We start from the raw sequence: 12378 nt of genomic DNA, 5'->3' as shown, positions 1-12378 counted from the left end.
CTGGCTCTGAGTTTCTCAGACTTTCCCTGTTTTTGGCGACCTGACAGCTCTGAGGGGTACTGGTGAGATATTTTGTAGAATGTCCCTCTGTTGGGACTGCTCTGATGTGTTCCCCATGATTAGACTGGGGCAACATTTGGGGGAGGAAGACCACAGTGAAGTGCCCTTCTGTACATCACATCAGGAACGTGCCGTCAGCCTGACTTACACCCTGATGTTGACCCTGATGCCCTGGCCGAGGTGTGTTTTTAGGCTTCTCCACTATGAACCTAATCTTTTTTTCCTCTCTCTTTGCATGCTCTGCTCTTTGGAAAAAAGTCACTACGCGCAGCCCACATGCAAGGAGTGGGGAATGCCCGTGCGCCGCCCCTGTAAGGGCAGAGTATCCGCACAAGTTACTCGGAACCCTTCTGCCTGGAGAGTTGTCTCTTCTCTCGCACCGGCTGATTTGTTCAGTTATTTGCTTGTATCGGTATGGACTCCTGCCTCGTTATCCAGTGCGTGTCTTTATAATCCTTAATAAGGTTTCATTTTCACTCCTGATATTAGTTAACTTTTAATCTTTTCTCTTTGTTTCTTGAATAGTCTGGCTAGAGACGTATCGCTTTTATTGCTCTTTTTATCGAATAAGCTGTGGTTTCACTGATTTTTCACATACTTGATCCGTATTTTATTTCTTTGCTTTCTGCTCCTACCTCTGTTACTTCTTTTCTCCTTCTTATTTACTCCCACTTTCCCACATTCCCTGACGCACCGGGGATTTTTCTTGGAGTGGAGTTCCTGGGGTTAAACTCCAGGAAAGCGTACCCAGCCCGGGACGGGGCCCCTCGGGGTTTCTCCTTCTCAAGATAATCCTCACTCAGGCTCCAGCACTTTGTCAAAATCACCACTTCCCCGTTCCCACCAGTTTGTGGCCGCAGTGGCTTCCGCTCCAGGGGAGCTGATCTTGGCTGTGATCCTGTGTCCATCCTCTGCTCCAGACTTCACATTTCTCTGGTGGTTCTAAGAGAAGTCACTGATTTTCAGTTTGGTTTTTTCTTGTTGGAAGGATGGAAGTGATGACTTAAAAGCTCTTTACATGTTGAAACTGAAAGAAGAATTCTGCTCTTACTTTTGAAAGATATTTTAGCTGGGAATAGTGTTTTAGGTTGGCAGTGTCTTCTAGCATTTGAAAGCTATCATTCTGTTGTCTCTGGCTTCTGTCTGTTCTGTTGTTAAACAAACCAGCCGTCTTACTGTTGCATGTTTGTATGGAATGTCTTTTTTTTTTTTTTTTGTCTTTAGCAGCTTCTAAGCGTTTCCTCTTTGTCCTTGACGCTCAGCGGTTTTACTGGGTGTGGCTAAGTGTGCCTTACTTTATATGCATCCTGCTGGGCTTCACAGTTCTTGAATCTGTAAGTTGTTGTGTTTGAACAAAAATTTTTGTGAAAAATTCTCAGCCGTTATTCCTTCTCCTTTTACTTGTACCCCATTCTCTCGATTCCTCTTGGACTCCAGTCATGTGTGTTAGGCCTGGTCACAGTACCCACTTCTCTCCTTCATTCTGTGATGCATTTCCCATCATTTCTCTCTCAGTGCTTCAGTCCTGTCTTCCAGTTCATTAATCTTCTGTTCCACTTTTTTCCAATCTCCTTTCCTTTGCTAAGCAGGGAGATTAGGGACTGATGACCTTAAGCCAGTTAGGGACTGAGTTGACTTGAGGCTGGATTGCAGTTTTTCAAGGCCCCGTTTGCCTTTTTTTTTAAATTTTAGTGGAGTTACTGGGGATTGAACCCAGGACCTCATGCATGCTGAGGACGTGCTCTACCACTGAGCTATACTCCCCCTTTCTGGCTTTTTTTTTAAACTCCTGTTTCTAGAGGGTGGTCTTTAAAGTTTTTAACTCAGAGCCTGGTTATTCTCTGAGCCGTAACCCCTGAGAAATCCTGAACTCTATCTAACCTTAGTTTCCTCAGGACCACAACAAGGTGATCAAAAAAAAACAAAAAACAAAACAAAAAAAAAACGTAAGCTTTTCTTAAACTTTCTGCCTTGATTCTTAGTCTTCAGCCCCACATGGCTTCCAAATTCAGCAAATATCTTGAGAAAACTGGCAGTGCCAGGCTCAGTTCTCTGTTTTCCCTTCTCACCAGCAGCCTGACCATTCAGGTCTCTGACTTTGGTCCCTGTGGCCCCACGAGCTTATCACGGGCTCTACCTGTTTCCCTGTCTGCTGTTAGCGACCGCCTGCCTGGGCCTCAGCCCCAATGCTGAGCCCTCGCCCTGCTCCCGGAATGGGTGCGCGACCCTCTTCCCGCCCTTCTCTCAGGCTTGTGTCCCTTTGAGGCCTGGTTGTATTGGCAGCGCTCTCTACTTCAGACAGATGTTCTGCTGTTTTGCTGTGTTTTCCCTGGCTTTTCTGTTTGTTCACAATGGAAGCAAAGGTCTGCAAGCTGAACAGCAACCCTTCCCTTTTTGATGGGCACTCACTTCTTTTTCTCTTTTTCTTCCTCTTTAAACAATTGTTCTTTACATATCTCTACATATTAATGCCTCCATCTTCACGGGGTGGATTCCCAGGAGTAGGATGGCTTGGTTGAAGATAATATATATTTTTATTTTAACACATGTTGTCTGTGTGCTTTTCTTTAAATCCACTGTAGCATTTCGTATTTGTAACAGCTGTGTATGAGAGTGTCTTTTTCTCTAACCCCTGTTATATAGCATTATAGCTCTTTTTAATTTTTGCTGGTCTGATAGTTTAAAAGTGATAGCTCAGTTTAACTTTAATTTGCATTTATTTCCCTGACTACTAGTGAATGCATGGGCTGGGTTTTTTTTGTTTTTTTTTGTTTTTTTGCCACTAAGAGTTGTTCTTCTGTGATTTGCCTATTCACATCCTTTGCCTGCTGTGACTTATAAGAGATATTTGTTTACTGTAGACATTGTTATTTATCCCTGTCCTCATGAGAAGCCCAGGACTCCCACTCCACCCCCATCCTCTAGATCGTCGCCCCGGGACTCTCTCCCCGCAAGGGTCTGTATCTCTCTCCCTCCAGCCCCAGCCTCTACTCCCGGCTGCCCCAGCTCTTCACTGACCCTTTCCCTTTTGCATCAGCTCCAGCCTGCTTCTCTCCCAGGGGCACTGCTTCCTGCAGCCCTGCCCTCCTCCCCAAGAGGTACGTGCTACAAGGGCAGCTATCTGCCCCTTTCATTCTTTGCCCTGTCCCCAGCATCTAAAACAGGACCCGGCGCAAAAGAAGTGCTCAATATTTTTGGAACAAATCTAGTCAGTTTGGAAGCATTGTAGAATTGTGGTTCAAAATGCTGACTCTGGAGCCAGGCTGCCAGGGTTCGAATCCCGCTCTGTTACTTAGCAACTGTGTGCCGTTGGGCAAACCCCTCTGAGCCTCAGTTTCCTTATACCTAACTGGAGATCATTTTAGTAGCTACATGGTAGGATTGTTAGAAGCATTAAATGAGCTGATATACATGTATTCGTTTCCTAGAGGTTTGTATCAAATTCCACAAACTGGGTGGCTTAAAACAACACAAATCTGTCTCCCACAGGAGGCTGGAAGCCCGAAATCGAGGTGTTGGCAGAGTCGTGCTTCCTCTGAGGGTTGCAGGGAGAGCTTCCTTGCCTGGCCCAGCTCCTGGCCGATGCTGGCAGTCCCCGTCTTCCCTCGGCTTGGTAGCTGCCATCATTCTGATTTCTGGCCTCTTCCTTCTGTGTCTCTGTTTCTTCCTACGGTGTCCTCCTCTGTGTGTGTCTATGTCCAGACTTCCCTCCTCTTGTAAGGACTCCAGTTGTTGGATTTAGGGCCCACCCCAATGCAGTATGACCTCATCGTAACCCGACTGCATCCACAAAGGACTTGCTTCCATTAAAGGTCACGTCCCCAGGAACCTGGGTTAAGACATCAGCATATCTCTGGGGGACACAGTTCAGCTCGAGACCAGATGTGAACCGTTCCAGTAGGGCCTGGCACCTGAGGGCAGGGACTTTGCTGTTTTAGTCACTCTTGTATCCCTGGTGGCTTGAACAGTGCCTGGCATATAGGCATCCCCAGTATCTCCTGAATTAATTAATAGTCTATTAAGCCTTTGCCTTCTGCACTACAAATATATTTTCAAAATCTATCATTTGTCTCTTTGTTTTATTACATCTCTTGCCATTAAAATGTTTTACATTTTTATACTAACAAATATATCTATCACTTCTTCCTCTTTTCTTTTTCTTTTTAAAATAAATTCTGGGTTTGTAGTCTTGGTCAATACGGTTTCATTCTTCTACCCCACCCCACCCCCACCCAGGCCTCCCTCCTATATTTTACAGATAATCTCCCAGATTTTCTTGCAAGAATCTTTACTGCTTTATTTTTTAAAAAGTGAATGCTTAATCCATATGGAATTGATTTTTGTATGTGGGGTAAGACAGGGCTCTTCCATATCTTGTTTCTGTCATTTGTGAAATTCTCATCATACTAGGGTCTACAGCTGGAAATTCCCATTTTGTTACACTGATCTATACATGGTATTCTGTATCAGAGCAATATGGTTTTTTGTGGGTTTTTTTTTCAGTTTTGTACAACAGATCATTCCTTATTTTCCTTATTTTTCTTCCTTTTTATATTTTCTTGGCTACTCTCAGGCCAGGTTTATATTTTTCCACGTAAACTTTATCCAGTTACCCCCAAGTGCATTATTAGGACCATAAGTGGACTTTTTATTAAGCTTATGTATCAAAAGGTACCTGCTTTTGAAATTGAGAAGAGAGAAACAGACAGGCACAGGGGAGGGTGTGGCCACCCAGGGGCAGCTTTTCCTGCTGCACTTGACTTTGTGCTTGACTTTGGGCCCCGTGGTTTGTCCCCACCTGTCCTTTGAACAACAAGTGCGACTCCAGGCCTTGAGAACAGCCTCCTGTGAGGGAGGAGTGGCTTGTCTGCTTTCATCTGCAATCTTCACAATTTGTCACTGAAGTACTGGGCTCATTCGTTCGTGGAACACTCTTTAAGATTTTACACGTGTGCAAAAGTGTGCTAGGTTCTGGGTATTTGCCCCCAAGGCTAGACATGTCTGGTCGGTTTACTAGTCGCCCCTGGGTTTCCCCTTGATACTGGAAACTGTCAGGTCGCCTGGTCCTCTATGCTCATTTCAGTTTCTGAAGGTTGCGTTTAGACTCAGCATTTTGTCATTCTGAGCCATCGAAACACAACTTTAGTCTTGTTGTGTTCTATGGGGATAATATATTTTTTAAAAAACCACTAAAGTAAATCATCGCCATTGTTTTCATTGTCATCATCATGCCTGCAGCAAAGCAGAAAAGAAAAACCCACTGTTGTACAACTTGGTGGTGGTTGTTACCAAACCATCGGTCTGTCTGAACGGTCCAGAAGGTGGGAGGTTGGATCGTTTTTGGAAACGTGGTTCAGTAGCAGCGCTGACGGGCTGGGTGGAGTTAGATCAGGTGGACCAGACAGGTCTGGCCTACGGACAAGAAACTTGTAGACTGGGGGGGTGGCTGGGTGTGGTCATGGTATCTTCCTAGAGGTCACAACACGGCCACCAAGCTTGCAGAATCCCATAGACTCGAGGAGCTGGAAAGGACCTCAGAGCTCGCCCACCTGCCGTCACTCTGTCTTCCTTCCCCTCCCTCACGGTTGCTCACCTTCTCAGTGGATGCGTCCCTTACCTCACGACGCTGGGCTGGGTTGTGCCCATACTTGACATGGAGTGTGGCGGATGTGCCCTGAGCAGCAGCCTTAGACCTGCTCGCGTGGTGTGGTCTGGCCTGGGGCCCAGCCATCTGCTGTTAGGAGAGCTCGCCCGGGGCAGCGGCTGTGCCTTAGCTTGGTCCCCAGAATGAACGCAGTGAACCCCGACCTGCAGCCTGACTCAGAAACGTCCAGCCAAGCCCATCTCACACCGGTCACACTGCACTTGACCTGCAGACCCACTAGTGCAGGAATAAATGTTTAGTTGTTGCACAAATCACCACAGTTTGGGTGCTTGGTTATGCAGTCACTGGCTCGTAGTGTCTCTGTCCCTGTTGTCGCCCGGTTCCAGACACGTGGTCCACAAAGGGCTGCTCTCTCTGCAGACTGCAGGCGGCTCCTGGCGTGGGACTGGCGCTTTTCAGCGTGCGGCTGGCTAGAAGGAGCCCCCACTGCTGTTATTTGTAGAGCCCGAGCCTCAGCTGTGAGCCCAGACTCAGCCACCACGGCTGCGTTGTTGTCATGGGCTGCCAGGCATCCCCGGGCGGTACCCCCAGCAGTTATCTGGGTGTCTCTGTACTCAGGCTTGACCTTGGGGGCGGGTGCTTGCGTCTCCTCAGCTGCTAGCAGCGCTGTGAATGTGGGGGCTGGTCTCCCCCAGCTCCCCCAGTGCCAAGTCGTGAGACGGTGATGTCTCATGGTGTCCGGCTGACTCGTGTTCAGACCTCTGCTCCACCACTTCCTGCTGGGTCTTCCTAGCGAAAAGATGGCTTATTAGCCTTCAAGGACTTTGATCTCCTCGTTCGTGCGATCGAATTGGTCATGTTTCCACTGAGGAGTTGTGATGTTTAAATAAGAGTGAGTGGAAGTCACTGAGGACAGTGGCCAGCACCTAGGAGATCTGCAGTCACATTCTCTTTCTCGGTGACACTTTTGAAGCTTCCATGACTCCGGAGTCAGTGTTTACACCTCTGAAGCCAGCTCTCGCCCTGGTCATGAGGCCACTGATGCTGGGACTCGGGGCTGGGAATGCTCACCAGCCTTAACTCCCACATCTGAGCCACCGTCTCCAGAACAGCCCCCCACCCCCACCCAACGTCTGCCCACCATCAGTGTTCTCACACAAGGAGCTTTTATCTGAGATGCTCCACGACCTCTGAGCACATCCATTTCATTCTTTGCAGTATTCCTGTCACTTAAGAAACAAAAAGGAAATCCCCTTTCTTTACCTGCACTCGTAACAGGCAACAGCATCTCAAACTAAATACACTGTGGCCTGTGCAAGGGACAACATCCTGTTTGCCTCTCTGTGGGTTTGCCTCAGCTTTGAACACTCTGTCTTGCTGGGGCCACAGGGACAATCAGGTGTGTGTGTCTGAATATTCTGAGAAGCTTTTGCCAAAAGAGTTTCAACGTTCTATTCAGGGACAGATCTGTTTTGAAAGTTCCATAATCTTTTCCAGCCATGTTACTATCATGCCTAGCGCCAGACTTGCATGTGATCAGATAGTCTTGATGATTGGAATTCTCCAATTATTTCCGCATTCTGGAAGACTGTGGCAGCTAATAGGGGGAGAGGAGCTGGAAGAGCAGGTGTCGTTGGGATGGGGGAGTGGAAGGTGGGAGATGGGGTAAGTCTGACTTTCTAGAGAAGACTTTTTTGCCTGTTTCACTTTGACTATGAATGGATATGTCAAGAAATAGAAGTAAAATATTACTTATTAAAAGTAAAACCCAGAACTCTCTTTGGTTTTATCACAAGTATCTTAGATCAGAGGCTCTCCAGCTTGGGAGGAATGGCTGAAAAAGCAGTCTCCAGATTTTGTGCCCCTGAATTCTACCTTCTCTTTGGATTGTGTCCTTTAAATCTCTGGCTTATGAATAAACCTTGGTTCCCCTTAACTGAGGCAGACTGATATTTTCAAAAGAGAATGTTACTAAGTATAGTAGTAAGGGGGAAACAGAAGTTGTCGTTCAACATTTATTGAGTATCTACTATGTGCTCCTGGGGTACCAGGGTGAAAAGGAAGTGCTGGCAGTGTCTCTACCCAACAGCAGTTTGCTGGGGGGCTGCCATGTGTGAGGCCCCACATGAGGGACTGTCTAAGATAGAAGCCAGCCGAAGGGCCATGGAAGCTCACAGCAGAGTTCTGTCACTCAGGCTGGGAGAGATGGGAAGGCCTCCCCTGAGCTGGTGAAAGCTGGAGTTTATTTATTTATTTTAAATCCTTCTTTAAAATTTTTTTCTTCCAGATTTCATTGAGATATAATTGACATACAGCACTATATACTTTTTTGAGGGGAGAGTAATTAGGTTTTATTTATTTATTTTAATGGAGGTACTGGGGATTGAACCCAGGACCTTGTGCGTGCAAGGCATGTGCTCTACCACTGAGCTATGCGTTCCCCACCAGTAGCTGGGTTTTAAGGCTGTGCCTGCTGTAGCAACCAAGCAAGCATTATGGGGAATTCTGCTTCCCATATGGCTGAATAAACCTCTACCAGACCAACCTTCCCAGAGATAGCAGTGTTCAGTAAGTAAGGCCCTGGAGAATGGAACTAAGCAGACAGATTCTGGAGAGGAGTCCACTCTTGGGAGTGGGAATAGCATAGTGTAAGGTTGCTCTTTTTTAGCTTTTCACCTGGGTGAAGGCTGAAGTTGGTGCCACGTAAGGTAGATAAAACTTTGATGGAAATCCAGCAGCCTCTCCAGCCTGAAGAGGAGGAGAGCAGAGAGCGGTCTGACTCACTAATGCCATTGCACAGCAAAGGGAGAGTGCATGCCAGAGAGTGCATGCTCCAAGTTCTGTTCACAAATTCTGCCCAGATCTTTGGCTGACCTCAAACCATACAAGAGCAGGGCAGGTTGCAAAGAGACTAAATAAGGATGAAAGAACCAAACTGAGATTTAAACTGCTGCCCAAGAGACAGAGTCCAGCCGGTCTACTGCCTACTCACGCAAATAAACAAAATGTAACAGAATCCAAAATCTCCACACCAGAACCTTCATTATGTCCAGAATACCATCCAGATTTACTCAACATATGGAGAAATAGGAAAATGTGGCCTTTTTCAAGAGAAAAGACTGTGAGATGATCCAGATGTTAGAATTAGCCAAGTCCTTAAAGTAACTATTCTAACTATGCTCAGTGATGCAAAGGAAAGTATATTCATCATGAATGAAAGTATAGGAAATCTCAGCAGAGAAATAAAATTTATGAAAAGAACCAGATGGAAATTCTAGAACTGAAAAATAAAATATCTGAAATAAAAATTCACCATATGGGCTTAACCACAGAATGGAAATGACAAAAGGAAGAGCCAGTGAGCTTGAAGGTGGATCAATGGAAGTTATACAAACTGAAGAAGAGAAAGGGAAAAAAGTAAAAAAGAGTTTAAAATAGACCAGTGCCTCGGAGACATGTGGAATAACGTCACAGGCCCAGCACAGGTGTAATTGGAGTCACACAAGGAAAGGAAGACCAAGGAGGAAGACATACGTGGAGAAATAATAGCTGAACTTTCCCAATTTTTGGTGAAAAGTTTACATGTATAGATTTCAGGAGCACAGAAAATCCCAAGTAGGATAAATATAAGGAAAATGATAGATAAACTGAACACCAAAAGCAAAGAGAGCAGTCTTAAAGCAGTGTGTGAAAGATGACACATTAAAAGAGGAACAATGCTTTGCATTACCGTGGACCTCTTATCAGAAGCAGTGGAGGCCAGAAGACAGTGGGACAATCATTTTTACATGCTGGGAGGAAGGCAGAAACAAAAACAAACAAAAAAATCTCCCACCCCAGAATTTACATCCAGCGAAAATCTCCTTTAAGAATGAAGGTGAAATAAAGATGTTTTCAGATTAAAAAAAAAACTAAGATAATTCATTGCAGACAGATCTTCACTATGAGAAATGCTAGGAAGTTCTTCAGGCTGAAGGAACGTGGTACTAGGTGGAGACTCAGATGATCATGAAGGAGAAAAGAACATTAAAAATGGTAAATAGCCAATTAAATACAAAAGGCTATTTTTTCTTAATTAAAGCTGCCTTTGAGTGCTTAAAGCAAACATTTTAACATTGTCTTGGGTTTAGAATATATGTAGATGTAAAAAAGTGACACCTACAGCTTAAAGGACGGGCAGGGCACAAACCGTCGTGGTTGCAAGGTTCCTGTGTGTCATGTGACATGGTTCAATATTACTAAATAGACTGTGAAAAGTTAAGGATGTGTATTATACTCCCTAGATCAGTCGCCACAGAAACGATGCCAAGGTAGTGCTCACACAGAGACTGGGTGGTTCCCCCAAAGCACAGGGTGGTCTGCAGGAGCCAGACTCAGAAAGACTGAATCACTCCTTCAACTTCCGGTTACTGGGCACCTGCGGGAGCACCTGTCTTCACCCAGAGAGCCCAGCGACGATTCCATGACATGCTGTGGCCGCCTGTGGAAGAATCAGCCTCCGATCTAAGTCATGTCCCCAGAATGGTGGAAGTGACAATTTGGTGAATCAGAATACACCAGGTCACAGTTTGTTATTCTTTGAGGAACTTTCTTAGGGAACCATGCCTCCTAGAAAAGACCAAAGGACAAGATTTGAATGGTTAAACACTTGAAAATCTGTTTTGTAAACGCTGTAGTTTAGTCCTACATTGTACTGCAGACTGCTTCCAAGGGTTGTGATAAATCGAGTCGATTGCTGCCTGTTCATCTTAGAGATGACTGGTGTGAGGGGGGGAGGCATTAGAGCCTCTGATGTTTGAGAAGGGCTCAGCACCCCTGCTGGCAATGACGCTCTCTGGGTATCCTGTCCTTTGTGGTGCTCTGTGCAGGCGATGCACGCCTGCAACCTCTGGGCAGGCTGCTTAAGGCATGCCCCACCTCCCGGTGATTCTCAGCCCTCCAGGCTGTGAAACATTTGCTTACAGACATTTTCTTACCATCTTTTACATATGTTTTTATGAAGGACTAAGCAGGAGGAATTTGCAATGAATAATTCATGTATAATTGTTTTCAAAATATAAAGTTATTTTTCAAAAAAAGCAACCAATCTGTTTCAGAGCCCCCCGATGCCTGGGGCCGCGGCGTTCTGTCTAACCGCTTGTACCAGCCGTGCTGGGACAGGCTCCTGCGCAGAGCTGGGGCGGGCTGTGTGTGCGGAGCTGTCAGAACTCCCAGCACGCACTCCTGCCCGGGTCCCCAGGCGGGTCCTGGGGATGATCTTGGAATCCAGCGCCGCTCCCCCGAGCCCCCAGGCAACACAGCCACACCTGCGCCCCCTCCCTTTCTCTCTGGTTCCCACACTGCACCACGCACATCCCCAGCTTGTTCACTTCAACACGCACACAAGCCATGCCCAGGCCAGTGAGCCACGGTCATCTTCATAGATGGCCAAAGGTGCCTGCTCCTGGGTCCTTGCCCCACATGCCAGAAAGGCTGGCACCAAAGCAGAAAGAGCTGATGGCTCACAGCTGCTGTTGACACCCTGTTGCCCCGCAGTGGGTTTCGATTCTGCAGCTCTGGTCTTTGAGGGGCAGAGCAGAAGGCGCCACCTGTCAGATCTGGGGGGGCCGAGAACCTGTCTCCTGACAGCCTCCCGCGGAGACAGGGGAAAGTGGGAGATGGCCTCATAGCCGCTCCTTAGAGGCCCCCCGTCCTCCGGTGTTCCAAAGGGCATCTCAAGGTGTTCTGTTGAGACCCAGATTGGCCTTTGCCTGTGTGGCCTGTTTGGATACATGTGGGGACACCCGGGGTCCCTGGAAGAGCCCTTCCCCCACTTCCTACTGTCCTTTCCCATCCGTTTCCACCTGCGTGGTTCTTTGTCGGGGCCCCAAGGACCCTATTCCAACAGTCGGGCTCATCATAGTGGTTAAGAACTGCCTTTGAACCTCAGACCTGTCACTTCCTAATCACATGACTGGGCAACGCTCATAGCCTCAGTTTCCACATCTTTAAAATGGAATTAGTAAGAGTGCTTTTCCCACGGCTTATGTTAAGGATTCAATGAGCTGTAACATCGGTAAAGATCTCAGCAGGATGCCTAGCAGGTGATGGGCAGGAGTATTGGCACTGAATGACGATGATAGTGATGAAGATGATGACGATAGTGGGCGCTGTCTCATCACACCCTCCTCTTCCCTCCCCCCATTCAGCTTCCTATGGCACCAGAAGCCCTGATATGCACTGGCCTGTGTACTGCCCGCCCCCAGCTCTCAGGTACACCTCTTCTCCTAACCCAGCTCCAACCTCGGCACCCCCTGACAGCCTTCCTGCCCCTGTCCTGGGCGAGTCCAGCCATCCTGGGCATCTTTGGCTTCAGATGCACACAGATTTTGAACTGTGATTCAATGTCCTCTTCTGGAAGGAAAGCCATGTTTTCTCCTTTAAGTTGTCACTACTTTGAGAGCAGCAGGGTGGTGTCTTCTGTTACATCTGTATTCCCGGCAGCATCCCTTCTGGGGGCTTCATCTCCAGGCAGGTAGCTCCATCCAGCTCGTTGACTAACTGGCCATTGGCAAAGGGTACCAGCCCCGCCTGCGCCTTGAACAGCCCCGCCGCCAGTTTCTCCTAGGATGGTGTCATCTCCTAGGAAGAGTCAACTAGGTGATTCTGCTCCGCTGTTTGCAATGCAGGGAAGTGTGTCTTCCTGGTTGCCCCCACGCCCCACCCCCATCCCC

The 12378-nt window shown here is 47.2% G+C and overlaps 1 protein-coding gene and 1 non-coding gene across 10 annotated transcripts in view; one reads left to right on the top strand and one right to left on the bottom strand.

The window, feature by feature from the left end:
* Positions 1-12378, top strand: part of EFCAB6 (EF-hand calcium binding domain 6) — a 208676-nt gene that overhangs the window by 115685 nt on the left and 80613 nt on the right. The window lies entirely within an intron of this gene.
* TRNAA-UGC (transfer RNA alanine (anticodon UGC)) lies at positions 8034-8108 on the bottom strand. Its single transcript has one exon. It is a non-coding gene; the product is annotated as a tRNA-Ala (tRNA).

Source organism: Vicugna pacos, chromosome 12 (genome assembly GCF_048564905.1).
Source record: "Vicugna pacos chromosome 12, VicPac4, whole genome shotgun sequence".
Taxonomy (NCBI): Eukaryota; Metazoa; Chordata; class Mammalia; order Artiodactyla; family Camelidae; genus Vicugna; species Vicugna pacos.
The sequence above is the reverse complement of the archived record's forward strand: the minus strand, read 5'-3'. Positions and strand labels throughout refer to the sequence as shown.